Consider the following 15,737-nt stretch of genomic DNA (forward strand, 5'->3'; position numbering starts at 1 on the left):
AGATGCTGCCAGACCTGCTGAGCTTTTCCAGCAACTTTGTTTTTGTTATCACTGTGAAGTCATTGGAGTGACATTTTGCTGAAGGAACTGTACTCTCTTCCCCAGTTAACTTTGTCTAACCCACTGGAAATTGTCTGGGAAGCAGGATAGCTCGTAAAATGCCCAAGGGAGTTGACTGGAGATTGTGCCCACCATCTTTCTGCCACCATGCCATATGGTGGGAATTGTGTCATCTTGACTTTCCCACCAGGAGGCCAGTTGAACCACTTGATTGGCCAATTAAGGGGAACCTCTTGCCTCATTGGTTCACATCAAGAGTGTTCCTTGGTGGTTGCCAGGGTTCACCCTCATTGATGGCTGCTGCATGGCCCATTCTGGAATTCCCTGATGACATTGGAAGGTGCTCGATAAGTTCCCACCCACACCCAAGTTCCTGAACCAGGCAGCCAAGTCTTAGGTTCTCCTCACCTTTCCTCCTACCTCTGAGTGTACCCTGTCATCGATGTGTCCCATTCCCGAGCAATAGTTACTGCTAGTGGTCATTCCAGCACTCATCATGTGGCATCTTCTTTGCAACCAATATAACAAAGTGTCACTTTGGGTCTCACTACCTGATAAAGTGAGTCTCCAGGCTACCAGCTTCAACAGAGGGAACTGCTGGCAACTGGAAAAATGCAGACTTTCACAGTGCAGCCCCCATTGTTCACCATACAATATACCTGTCAAACAAAGGAGAGTTGTTCATTACTCTGCAGTCATTTTGTATCTCCCTTGTTCCCCAGTTGCTTACTTAACCTGCAAGTAATAATACAAATCTTTTACCTTGGAACAAAATTCACTGATCCCTCAATCCCAATGGGGATGGAGATGTTGTATTCTCAAAGAGGCAGTGAGGCAGAGATTCAGTTATCCAGCGTTCCTTGCAAGGGCTGGTTCCCCATGGGGATTGTGGGATCAATGAATGTACCCTCAACTGTGTCATCACAACGTAGGCTGCTATGAAGCAATCATTCATTTTTTTAACAACTATTGTGCATCACAGTGGATTAGTGCTGTGTTGAGATGAGACATTTTCCATCCCTGGTTTAATATAAATGTGAAGAATGGGCTAGGAGGGAAGTACAGGGACAGTGAAAAAGCACAGTTACCCTTGCGGAGGGCTAGTACAGGTGCAGGAGTCTGAATAGCCTCCTCATCCACTGTGACCACTCCATTATTAGATGGAAGAAGGGTAGATTTTCTCTTTCAACTCTCTCTGCCTATCCCAGATAACCCTATGGAACAGAATATGTGCAGTCAGTGGACAGAAATTCACTAAATTAGGCTTACCATATTGTTACTTGAAGTAAAATGAAATGAATTGAAAGTCAGCTTCACTTGGGAAAATTAAAACAAAATCACTAGCAATGTGGAATACACACTGTTTACTTCATAATTTCTATACAGATTGCAGTCCAGACTCTAAAGTAATATTCCCCTGCATTCTGCTTCCTCTTGTTCCTTGATCTCCATCCAGGTTTGCTCAGACTAGTACAATATCTCATTATTATAATTAAAAGGAGAGATCCAACCCCTGGGACACCGATGTGAATACAAGACCAGGCGGTGAGAATATAGATCTTTTTCCTTCTGATGAGTAAAGGGCACACACGGAATGAGTCCTGGGAGTCTTGACCCAGTTTCTAGAGAATGATTATAAAAGGAAGATGAGGAAAACCTGCCTGGAATCGAGAACTAATTGGCCCGAACTCAGCAGCCTCCCTCAGTCAGAGAGGCAAGTTAAGTGCAGAATGCAGTCCTAGATGATGACTAATCTTTTCCTGTGCGAAACCGAGTGCCAAGAGGTCAAAGTCTGAGTGGGAATGTACTGTTGGAGGCCCATTGAGACACTACTCAGAGACAAGTTTAGGGGAAGCTTATGTTCTGCAGGATCTTGTCACGACTCCCCAGGGTAGTACACTGGAAATCAAGCCCCAGTATTCCTAGAGTCGGCATAAATGTGCAAATTTGATTAAAGCACCAACCTGCCTGATTTTACCTAACTGCCTCATTAAGATTACAAGAATGTGCACTCCACGTTTTAATCAAGAATAAGGAAATCGCTACATTTTGCAAACCAACAGTTTTAAGCAATGGCACAGTAAAAGCTGAATTGCCATGTAAGACCTTCATGACCTAACCTCTACCCCTTTTAAGACATTGTCATATGCATACAACAGATACTCAAAGAGACAAGAAAAGACACATGTCATGGACGGGGAATGATAACGTTGGTGAAGCCAGTCTGGATTGCAAACATCAATGAATTATATTCTTTCAGTTCTCTTCTGATTCATTTCAACTCTTTAATGAGGACATAGGGTTGTAGACCCACTGATTCTCAATTGATAATTCATAGGTTGAATATTTGCCAGTTCCATTGTCTCTGAAGGTGGTTTTTCTTCTTTTCATTTCAAGAAGGGAATTTATGGAGTGAGAAGGAATGACTAGCAGCTTGGAATTTTCCTTTAATTCTTTGCCCACAAAAGGGCGGAGGAGGGGAGGTGAGAGAGAAAGAGAGAGAGAGAGATATTTAAGTCCTTACTTCTTCAAAGTCTGATATTTCTCCTGTATTGTCCAAATTCAAAGCTGTAGCCATTCATTAAAGAACGAGTCAAGAAATTGTTACTACGTTGAATACATCTGAACACATGCAACTAGTCCTGGTTTAAAAACCACTCAAAAGCCTGTGACTCAGCAAAACTGCCCAGAAAGCACACGCAGATGCGCGGAGTGTAGGAGATTGAGAGACAACCTGATAGAAGTTTATAAAATCATGAGGGGTACAGGTAGAGTCTGTCTTTTCCCGAGGATGGGGGATTTCAAGATTAGGGGGCTCATTTTTAAGGTGAGACGAGAGAGATTGAGATAAGATATAAGAGGCAATTTTTTTACACAGAGGGAGGTTTGTGTGTGGAATGAACTTCCTGAGGAAGTGGTGGATGCTGGAAAATTACAACATTTCAGAGACATTTGGATAGATACATGAAAAGAAAAGTTTGGAGGGATATGGGCCAAGAGCAGACAGGTGGGACTAGTTTAGTTTGGGATCATGTTCAGCATGGACTGGTTGGACTGAAGGGCCTGTTTCCATGCTGTATGATTCTATGACTGATTTAGCAGTAATTCTCAAGTCCCACTATTCCCAGGATCACCACAAGATGGTTGATTATTTAATCAAAGTGCACAAATTCCCCAATTTATCCTTCTGACAAGTCATCTAGACTTGAAACATTAGCTTGCTTTCTCTCCATTGATGCTGTCTGACCCACTGTGATCTTGAGCATTTTCTTGTTTTCAGTACCTTTCTGATGGAATTGAGTAAACAAAAAAATTCTGAGCAGATTCCTGTACTTAACAAAATGACTATTTATTATAAATAAGTAAATATCAGCCACAGGCAGAATAATATTATGAATTATCAACATATAAGACTGTGGTTTGAAACTCTAACACGGCTTTAAAATAACTATGATGTGGAGGTACCGGTGTTGGACTGGGGTCAACAAAGTCAGAAGTCACATGACACACAAGGTTATAATCCAACAGGTTTATTTGAAATCACAAGCTTTCAGAGCATAGCTTCTTTGTCAGGTGCAGTGAGAGGAGAGCACACAGACACAGAGTTTATGGGCAGAGAGATCAAATGATCATACAACTGGTGTGAGTGGAGTGAACAAACCTAAAATGGCTGACTGACTGTCTCCTGTTGAATCTTTCATCATTCATACATTCCTGCATTCTAGAAATCGCAGAAACAGGATATGGTGAACTCTGTTAGAAAGGAGACGCAAGTTTCGATTGATTAAGATGCAAATTCAAAATTCTGTTTCAAGTCACTGCCCTGAGATAATTAAAGGTTTCATCAGTGTCTGTCTAACTTTCCAAACTTCGAACAGGCAGAGCGATAGGAGTATACAAAAGGTGACATCTCAGGTCAGATACTGAGTGGTAGGTGTGAGGCCTTGTCCAGAATCTGTGTCAGAGTTTTAACCTGGAATCAGGCTGATTTTAGTCTAAAAGCAGGAATTTATAAAATGCCACACTGACTGACTGTGACTATGAATTGTGTGTTTCTTGATCAAAATAGAATGTATCTGCAAATAAACAAACGTCTTGGATGAAATGATTCACCCCATATGTGTGTATATGTGTGTGTGTATGTGTGTGTGTGTGTGTGTGTGTGTGTGTGAGAGAGAGAGAGTGAGACAGTGTATGTATGTGTGAGAGAGTGTAATAAGTAATCCAAAACTTTACAAACTAATTAAGGTACACGGATCATAACAATTTATCAAGGTGATGCCGTCAAAACAGGACAGTGAGGAAGGTTTTACAGATACAGAACAGTGTGGTGGGGGCACCTGCAGCGCGACATGACCTTAGAGCACAGTTGAGGCCATCTTCATGGGTAACAAACTTGGCTGTCAGTCTCTGCTCGGCAACTCTGCAATGTTGTGTATCTCGAAGTCCGCCTTGGACGACGTTTACCCAAAATTCGAGGCTGAACGCTGACTGGGTGAGAACTTTCCCGTCTGGCGATTGTTACATGATATCAATTCATCCGTTGTCATAGTATCTGCATGGTCTCACCAATATACTATGCCTCGGGGCATCCTTGCCTGTAACGTATGAGATAGACAACGTTGGCCGAGTCACATGAATATCTGCCGTGCACGTGGTGGGTGGTGTCCCCACATGTGATGGTAATGTCCATGTTGATGGTCTGATATGCCTTGCAGAGGTTGCCATGGCAGGGCTGTATACTGTTGCAGTTGATGTTGTCCTGAAGGCTGGGTAGTTTGCTGCGAACGATGGTCTGTTTAAGGTTTGGCGATTGTTTGAAAGTGAGAAGTGGAGCCATGGGGAAGATGTTGGCGAGGTGCTCATCGTCATCGACGACATGTTGAAGGCTGCAAAGAACATGGCGTGGTCTGTCAGCTTTGGGGACTTGAAACAGAATTTGGAATTTGCATATTAATCAATCAAAACTTACATCTCATTTCTAACATCACCTGGAGAAGCGATGACCTAGTGGTATTATCACTGGACTGTTAATTGAGAAACCCAGATAATGTTCTGGGGACGTGGGATCGAATCCGGCCATGGCAGATACTGGAATTTGAATTCAATTTTAAAAATCTGGTAATAAGAATCTAATGATGACCATGAATCCATTGCCGATTGTTGGAAAAACCCATCAGGTTCACTAATGTCCTTTAGGGAAAGAAACTGCTGTCCTTACCTGGTTTGGCCTACATGTGACTCCAGACCCACAGCAATGTGGTTGACTCTTAACTGCCCTCTGGGCAATTAGGGATGGGCAATAAATGCTGCCCAGTCAGCGACGCCCTCATCTGATAAATGAATAAGTAAAAAACAGTGTTCTCCATATCCTACTTCTGCAATTTCTATGAATGATTAAAGATTCAACAGGAGGCAGTCAGTCAGCCATTTTAAGTTTGTTCACTCCACTCACACCAGTTGTATGGTCCTTTGATCTCTCTGCCTATAAACTCTGTGTTTGTGTGCTCTCCCAAAGGGGCTGAGCTCCGAAAGCTTGTAATTTCAAATAAACCTGTTGGACCAAAAGTTGGAGTCGTGTGATTTTCTACTTAAAATACATATACTCACAGTCAGACAACAGAAAAACAAGAAAAAGTTGTTGTGTGCAGGAGAAAACGCTGAAGAAGGGTCACCAGGCAGAAATGCTAACTCTGATTTCTCTTCACAGACGTTGCCAGACCTGCTGAGCTTTTCCAACAACTTCTGTTTTTGTTTCTGATTTACAGAATCCGAGTTTGCTTTTTACTGGAGAAACAGAGTTCAATTGCACTATTTCAGATGTTTCAATGAGATATTCATTTTTATTCCCAAGACTTTCTGTTCTCCAACCCACTTTCTTCCATGTTATTAAAGCTCTTTGCCAAGGTTGGCAAATTAGTCTCATAGCCATTGGTTGGAAGCATCAGCTTGCAGCAAACAGTAGGAGAGAATAACTAACTCCAAGCTTGAGATTTTTTCTGCAGTACATTTTGTACACAGCACACAAGCTGCCACTGAGTATCAATAGTGGAGGACTAGACTGACTTTGGCCTCAGCTCTACTTTTCTGTAGGTTATCCCTAACCCTTGACTCTCCTGTAATTTACAAATCGGTGTATCTAAGCCTTGAATATCTTAGATCTTAGAATTCCTACAGTGTGGGAACAGGCCCTTTGGCCCAATAAGTCCACTCTGGCCCTCAGAGCATCCCGCCCAGACCCATCCCCCTATAACCCACCTAATCTACACATCCCTGAACACTACGGGCAATTTAACATGGCCAATCCACCTAACCTGCACATTTTTTGACTGTGGGAGGAAACCGGAGCGCCTGGAGGAAACCCACGCAGACATGGGGAGAGTATGCAAACTCCACACAGACAGTTGCCCGAGGTTGGAATCGAACCTGGGCCCCTGGTGCTGTGAGGCAGCAGTGCTAACCACTGAGCCGCCATGCCACTCCCAATAAGTGCAATGACTCAGCTGGCCATCAGTGCTCTCTGGAATACAGACTTCCAAAGATTCACAGCTTTCTGAGAAGAGGAAATCTCCCTTATTCCCATTGTAAATTGACATCACCTTATTCTGAAACCATGACCCCTAATAAACGTGTACCACATCTGCATGGTCTAGCACTGCCATGGTTCAGATGAGAAATCAGTAGATAGATTGGTGGTGGTGCTCTTGTGAAGCATCCTTGTGAAATTTGGAAACCTCATGTTCTATTGTGAAGATGATACATATCATGGAGTGAGGTTAATAAATCCATATGTACAATGGAGGATGGCCAGCCACAAGCCAATCTCAGAGGAGTGAGGACAGAAGCAAATTGCTTCAAGAATTTAACCCAGTCTCCATTAGAAAGTAAAGTATAATTTAGCTGTAATATAGAAAAATAACTTCTTCTTGCTCAGGGTTGAGGGTATGAAAGGCAGCAGGTGATGTGAAAAAAGGAAGTCTTTCATTTACATAGCTCCTTTCATGTCCTCAAGGCATGCAAATGTGCTTTAACATCAATAATGCACTTTTAAAGAGTTACTATTGTCTTTACTGCTGTAATTTAGGAAACGTAACATCCAATTGTTGCGCCACAAGCCCCACAAACAGAAGTATAATTTATATATGAAACAAATGCAGAAAGTGCTTGGAAAACTCAGCAGGTCTGACAGCATTTTGGAGATATGACTCTTCTCCAGAACGTACCAGACTTGAAATGTTGACTCTGTTTCTCTCTCCATTGATGCTGTCAAACACGCTGAGGTTCTACAGCATTCTCTATGTTTGTTTCAGATTTCCAACATCCCCAGTATTTATTTGTGTGTCATATGGTAATCTAAGTGGTTTTGCTTGATGTATATGGGACCTCCTGCACATTTCAAGATTATGTCATTAGATCTTGTGCATTGACCAGAAAGAACAGACAGTTCCTTCCTTGAGCTTCGATCTGAAAGGATGTCACCCAGAGCAGTGGTGCAATCGCACAGTACCGCATAAGCATTGTTGGTCATGAATCTCTGAAATGTAGCTTGAATGTGTGGTCAAGCTGTTGAATGGCATTTGCAAGGGACCTCTTGTCTATTTCTGGCTGGCATCAAAGACACTCACGATTCATCAGCTACCTACCGCATCAAAACCAGATTAACTGGCCATCCACTTCGTTTACATCAAGCAGTTGGTACAGAGTGCTAGGGCAGTGGTAATAGCACAAGACAAGCAATACCAAGACATAGGCTGACATGCTGGGGATATGGCTCAAACTCTACAATAGCAGTTATGGGAATTGCAGTTAAATGAACAAAAGTGACATATAAAACTAGTCTCAGTAATATTGAAGGCAAAGCTGATTTTTGTGTGAACATACTATTGGGTATTTGGATTCCAAAAGGCACTTTCTGAATACAATCATCCTTACCTGGTCTGGCCCCCCTTATATGTGCAGAGCCACAGCGCGTTGTTTGACTCTGAACTGTCTCCTGAAATGGCTGACCAAGCCCCTTCAATTAAAGACATTTAGGATGAGCAATCAGTGCAGGCTGAGATATCAACACAAACTGTCCTGTGTATGAAGTCTTTCAAAAATCACAGTGGCAGTCTTAAAAGCTTTCCATTGTGAGGAAGTGCTATTTTGATTCCAGAAGAACTTTATAAATGGATGTTTGCCTTTATATATTTTGCAGGTGGAAAATCAGTTTAATACATTTTGTATAGATTTTCTTTTCATTGCTACCTTAATAGATTTTAAATTTCTTAAAACTTTTTCTATTTACACACTGAAACCTAATTTGTTGCTTAACATTTTTTTTATCAGTTCCTATGAATCTTTTATTGGAACAATAACACTGTAAAGGCAGTAATTGAGTTAGAGCTAATTAAATGGAAACATCATAAACTGTATTATTTGATTATGTGGTTGTCCCATCTCACTGCAGAAAGGCGATGTAAGTTGATTAAATTTACTTTCTCCACATGACCCAGGACTACGCATTAACATCCTTTGGAGAATGATACTCAATTGAGTTTGCTGCAACATTGACTTTAAAATAAGTCTTATAGGTATGTTTGTTTTTCTTTATTCACTGACGGGATCAGGGTGTCACAGGCTAAGTAACAATTTATTGCCCATCTCTAATTGCCCAGCAGGCAGTTAAGAGTCAACCATATTGCTGTGGGTATGGGGTCAATTGGAGCCCAGACCCCCACCTCCCGACAGTGTTCGTCTCCTTCTTCACTGCAAGATACTCAACCATCCTCCTCCCCTGACAATGCCGACTCTTCTGATATTGTTCAGACAGGACCCGGGTAATACTTAGGATAAAACTCAGTCAGAGATAGTAGGAACTGCCGATGCTGGAGTCAGAGATAACACAGTGTGGAGCTTGAGGAACACAGCAGGCCAGGCAGCCTCAGAAGGTCCTGACCGGAAATGTCAACTTTCCTGCTCTTCTGATGCTGCCTGGCCTGCTGTGTTCCTCCAGCTCCACATTGTGTAATACTCAGGATAAATCAGAAGAGGTGTCGAGGGAGGGGTTGAACACGGTACAAAAGTGAACACTGGCCATGGTGTGGAGTTTGGTAAAAAATCCTGCTGCTGATTTGTTTTGAGCAGCCTTTATCTTCAATGAAAGTAAATCCATGTTAAAAAAATGTGTTTGTACAAGTCTACGTGGAACAAATACAGAGAATGCTGGAGAAACTCAACAGGTCTGGCAGCACTCGAGGTGTCAAGAAGAGAGGTAATGTTTTGAGTTAGGGGTGACTTTTCTTCAGAATGAAGCAAACAAGAGTTATGGGAAGAGATTAGCAGCTAACATAAAGGGAAATCCCAAAGCCTTCTGTCGGCAAATAAAGAGTGAGAGACTGGTTAGGGGAGTATGGCCAATCGGAGATCAAAAAGGGGATTGACACATGGAGGCAGGGGGGTATGGTGAGGTGTGAAATGCATACTTTGCATTTATCTCTACAAAAGAGGAGGGTGCTACCCAGGCCATGATGACAGCTATAAGTTCATGGTGTAAAATAGACAACAGCAACATGGAAACAAATTGGCTGAGTGACAAGAAACAGAGTGATGGTCAATGAATACTTTTCAGGCCAGAGGAAGGTTTGTAAAGCATTCAGTGTTTCAGCTTTATTAATAGGGGCATACAGTGCAGCAACAAGGAAATAGTGTTGAACTTGTATAAGATACTTGTTGGACCTCAGCTGGAGTATTGCGTACAGTTGTGAGTGTCACATTTTAGGAAAGATGTGAAAGTATTGGACAGATTGCAATGGCCCCAGGAATGTGAAATGTCTGTTATGAGGATAGGGACATAGGAATAGCAGTAGGCCATTCAGCTCCTTGAGTCTGTTCTGCCATTCAATAAGATCATAGCTGACCTATGGTGTAACTCTATCTACCTGTCTTGGGCCCTTATCCTTTGATATCCTTGCTTAATAAAAATATTTGTATCTCGGATTTAAATTGTACATTTGACTATTGTTTGAGGAAGAGAGTTCCAAAACTCCATTACTCTTTAGGTGCAGAAATGCTTTCTGAATCTCTCCTTAACAGTCTGACATAAATCCTTAGACTATAGCCCCTGGATCTAGAATCTTCACCCAATCAAAATAGCTTATTTTTTTTATCTAGCCTGTCTTTCACTGTTAATATCCTGAAGACCTTGCTTAGATCATCCCCTCACCTTCGAAATCCTGGGGAATGAAGGCTTAAGTTTCACCCCTGAAGTCCAAGTATCATCCTTGTGTACCTGTGTTGATCTTGTTCCAGTGCCAAAACATCCTTCCTAAGGTGTGGTGCCAAGATCTGTTGTAAGTGGGGTTTAACTAGGGTTTTGTATAATTGCAGCATTACATCAACATCCTTTTACTCCAGCTCTTTAGATATGAAGGTCAGCATTCCATTAGCCTTCTAGACAATTTTCTGCACCTGTTTGTGGTATTTTAAAGACTTATGCACCTGAACCCCCAAAACCTCATTGGACATCCATTGTATTTAACTTTGTTCCTTCTGAATGATACACTGATCTATTCTTTTGTGTTTTGAAATGGATAAACTCACACTTGCTTGTATTAAAATCCAGCTGCCACAGCTTTGCCTGTTCACTTTTTCCATCAATATCCTGTTGTAATTTTATGCTATTGACAACACAGTCTACAATCTTGCCGAATTTCGCAACATTAGCAAGTTTAGATATTTGACTTTTTATATGATTGTTCAAGTTGTTAATGAATTCTGTGAGTCACTAAGGTCCTGACACAGACCCTTGTGATTATTTCAACTTGCTCTTTCCTGCCACTCAGCCAATTTCCTATCTATGACAGTAATTTTTCCTCAATTTCATGTGATTCCACCCTAGCTAACTGACATTTGCATGGGATTTTATCAAAAGTCCTCTGGAGGTCTACATCAACAACATTCATCAACGTAACTCTGTCCACCACCTTTTGTCAGCTCTTGAAAAACATCTGAGTTTTATCGGGCATGACCTACCCTTCATGAATCCATGCTGACTCTCCCTGATTAACTGAAATTTTTCGACATGATCAGTTACCAAACCATAATTATAGAGTCCAACAATTTTCCCACCACAGATGTCTGGGTAACTAGTCTGTAATTCCCTGGTTACCCTCTGTCACCCTTCTTAAGGAGCAAAGTGACATGAGCATATTTCTAATCCCAAGTACTACTCCTGAACCCAGGGTACTTTGAAAGATTCTGGTTAGGCCATCAGCAATGTGGTCTCCTACCTCCTTTAACACCTGTGGATGGAAACCATCATGTCCTGGGGATTTGTTGCTCTTCAGTACCATTAACTTCCTCATTATTGATAATTTATTGAAACCAAATATATTTACACACTGGTGGCCAAGCAGCATCATACGAGCAGAGAGGCTGACGTTTCGGGCCTAGACCCTTCATCAGAAAACGTCAGCCTCTCTGCTCCTATGATGGTGCTTGGCCTGCTGTGTTCATCCAGCCCTGCACCTTGTTGTCTCGGATTCTCCAGCATCTGCAGTTCCTACTATCTCTGATTCGATATTTACACACTGTCTCTGATCTTCTGTTAAGGATGTTCGGACATACAGCGAGTGACCCTCCTTTCCTGCTGTGATTGATTGAAGATGTGGGAGTGTTCTCCTTGAAGATAAAAAGACTGAGACAAGATTTGATAAAGCTTTCAAAATCATGAATGGACTCATGACAGGGTCAATGGGAAAATGGTGTTCCTGCTTGTAAAAGCATCAATGATTAGGTAGGGGCTGGAATGCTCTGCCTGGAAGTGTGATGGAGGCAGGATCAATTGAATCATTCAAGGGGCATTAGATGGCTGTTTAGATAGAAATAGGATGCAGGATATGGGAGGGAAGGCAGGAGATTATCACGAAGTAATAGAAGCTGTGCAGTCAGAATGGGCAAAGTAGCCTCTTTCTGCACTATTATAATTCCGTGATTCTGGAACATACTCACAGATTCGGCTTATGGCACACAGTGAAATAAACTGGAACACTTGAACCAACACTGAACAGTTGAACTTATCACATTGAGAGCTCAATAAGTCGAGGTGATGGCCTAATGGTATTATCATTAGATTGTCAATCTAGACACCCAGGGAATATTCTGGGTTCGAATCCTGCCACAGCAGAAGGTAGAATTGAATTCAATAAAGATCTGGAATTAGAAGTCCAATGATGATTGTTAATCCATTGCCAATTGTTGAGGCAGAGAAAAGCCATCTGGTTCACTGATGCCCTTCAGGGAAGGAAACTCCCGTCTGGTCTACATTTGGCTCCAGACCCACAGCAATGTGTCTAACTGCCCGATAGGCCATAAATACTGGCCTAGCCTGTTATGTCCTCATCCTGTGAATGAATTTATAAAAATCCATAAACCTTTGACTCAAAGGCATGAGAGTGACAGATTGAGCCACAACAGAACCATTTTGAAAATCAGGAAAACCTCTTTACTTTATCTGAACATCATTGATCTCACAGTGTAGTATACACTGGCAGTGATAGTAGGAGGAAGATCCAAGGCACAGAAGCAGATAACAACCATGGCTTGTAAACAGGCAGGTCTCTTGAAAACAGACAAGGTTACTGTTGGAAGCACTGGCTCATTGCTGGGGTACAAATTATACAAATTCTGACAGCCTTCACCTCACCCAGGGTGATCTCTGCTGTTACCTGTGCAATGTCAGGCACCCTAGGTCTATGAGCTTGAAATCGTTCTTGATCCACAAACAAAAGCTCGAGGAGAACCAAAGGCACAGAGATGATCCAGTGTGGTACATATAGTATGCAACAACAAACGGTGAGATATTCGCAGAGAAATACTGGAGAAACTCGACAACATCTGTAGAAAGAGAAACAGAGATAGCATTTTGAGTTTGATATGACTTTTATTCAGAACAAAGAGGTGCTTTGAGGCAGAGTCACATTGGACTCAAAACGTTAACTCATTTCTGCCAATACAGATGTTGCCAGACCTGCCATGTTTCTGCAGTATTCTGTGTTTTATTTTCCAGATTTCCAGCATCTGCAATATTTTGTTCTATTATTATAAGAAGCTGTGAGCCCTGACTGACCTTTCCCCACCAACACTCAAATAGGATGCTGAGTTCACCACTTCTGCTCACCTTTTTTCCTTTGAATGCACTGAGTTATTCTGTGTTTATCTTGTACTTCACTATGACATTGCAGAAAGACTCCCTAAAGTGAATCATTTTCGAAGGTCGAATTTGAATGCAGATTACAGGGTTAATGGCAGGGCTCTTGGCAGTGTAGAGGAACAGAGGGATCTTGGGGTCCACTTCCATAGATCCCTCAAATTTGCCACCCAAGTTAGTAGGGTGATAAAGAAGGCGTATGATGTGTTGGCTTTCATTGGCAGGGGAATTAGGTTTAAGGGCCATGAGGTTGTGCTGCAGCTCTATAAAGCTCTGGTTAGACCACACTTGGAATATTGTGTTCAGTTCTGGTCACCTCACCATTATAGGAAAGATGAGGAAGCTTTAGAGAGGGTGCAGAGGAGATTTGCCAGGATGATGCCTGGACTGGAGGGCAGGTCTTTCGAGGAAAGTTTGAGGGAGCTAGGGTTTTTTTCACTGGAGGGAAGAAGGAGGAGAGGTGACTTGATAGATGTGTACAAGATGATGAGAGGCATAGATAGAGTGGATAGTCAGAGACTTTTTCCCAGGGCATAATTTTAAGGTGATTGGAGGAAGGTATAGGGAAGATGTCAGAGGTAGGTTCTTTACACAGAGAGTGATGGGCGTATGGAATGCGCTGCCGGCAGTGGTAGTGGAGTCAGATACTTTAGAGACTTTTAAACGACTCTTGGATAGGTGCATGGAGGATAGTAAAATGTAGGGAATGCAGGGTAGATTGATCTTAATAGGATAATAGGTCGGCACAACATTGTGGGCCGAAGGGCCTGTACTGTGCTGTATTGTTCTATGTTCTATGTTAAAGTACTCTCAAACCTGCCCACTCCTCAGGATCCAACGTTCGGGAGATTCCCTTTAGCAGAGACAAATTGGTGGCTTTGATGCTCGAGGTAACTTGCTGCTGCTCATCAAAGTAAATAATGAAAGAGATGAAAAGTGTCAAAGGAATTCAGAGAGCTCCCTAAACAGACTTTACCTTCAGCACTTAATTCTGATTTCCCAACAGAGTAGGAGTCCCTGAACATATGACTTCATCACCATCACATCTATTTTGATTAAGATGAAGGCACCTTTGTCTCCAGATGACACACTTGAAGAGCAAGGTCCTTGAAGTAATGACATTAGAGGACATGCACGTGGAACATTAGCAAGAAGACACTAGTCTTTAGCATTGAGGGAGCTCCTGTCTGCTGTCCATCAAAGATAAAGATTAAAATTTGAATTAGCAGAGTGTTTGCAAACTGGTCAGCAAGCCTCAGAGATAAATTGCAATAAATGTAGGTCTGATCAGGTCCAATATTTTTTTCTCACCACAGGATTTAAAAAGGTCAGTCTCTGCTTTCTGCTTTCATAGCCTTAACACTTCCAGTTACATGAACACAGAATCATCTATTAAATATAAGCCATCAGGAAAAAGAAACATATTATTTTGCAGTATTTTTATAGCAACATTGCAGTTCAGAGGACATTTACTGGATTGATTCCAGAGGTGAGGGGTTTGTCTTATGAAGAGAGATTAGATTTATGCTGTCGAGAGTTTAGGGAAATAAGAGATCTATTTGAGGTAAAGAAGGTGATTCACAAAGTCAACATAGAAAGGATATTTCCCTCTTGTGAGGCAATCTAGAATGAGAGGTCATAGTTTTAGGATGAGGGTGGCACATTTTAAACAGAGATGATAAGAAATTACTTCTCTCAGAGAGTCACGAATCTGTGAAATTCATACCTCAGCATGCAGTGTATACCAGGATGTTGGGTAAGTTTAAGGAGGTGATAGATTTTTATTTAGTAATGGGTTGAAGGGTTATGGAGAGTGGGCAGGAAAGTGGTGTTGAGGTTGACATGAGATCAGCCATGACCATATTAAATGGCGGAGCAGGTTCGTGGAGCCAAATTGCCTGCTCCTGCTTCCAGTTCTTATGATCTTATGTTCTAACATTACTGATCGTTAGAAACTGGCCTGGAGGTGTGAAAATTAGTAGTTGGAGGAGGCAATGGCCTTGTGGAATTATTACTAGACTATTAATCCAGAAACTGAGCTAAGGTTCTGAGGAAATGGATTCAAATCCTGCCATGGTACATGGCGGGATTTGAATTCAGTGAAGTCTCTGGAATTAAGGGTCTAATAATGATCATGCAACCAATGCTGATTGTCGGCAAGCCCCATCTGACTCACTAATGTCCCCCAGGAAAGGAAATCTGTCATCCTTACCTGGTCTGGCCTACATGTCACTCCATACTGACAGCAATGTGGTTGACTCTTAACTGCCCTGTGGGTAATTAAGGATGGGCAATAAATGCTGTTCCAGCCAGAAATGCCCACATCTCATGAATGAATTTTAAAAAGTGAAAAATCCAGAGATTTAACTGAAGGAATGTTTGCCAAAGACAGGGTAAACTAAATTAGGCAAATATTGGTTTTCATGTAAATGTTTTGTCTCACTTCTAGGTGACATAGTCAGTGCTATGTAGCCTCTGTTGAAGCGCT

Source organism: Rhincodon typus, chromosome 15, assembly GCF_021869965.1.
Source record: "Rhincodon typus isolate 14 chromosome 15, sRhiTyp1.1, whole genome shotgun sequence".
NCBI classification, from domain to species: Eukaryota; Metazoa; Chordata; class Chondrichthyes; order Orectolobiformes; family Rhincodontidae; genus Rhincodon; species Rhincodon typus.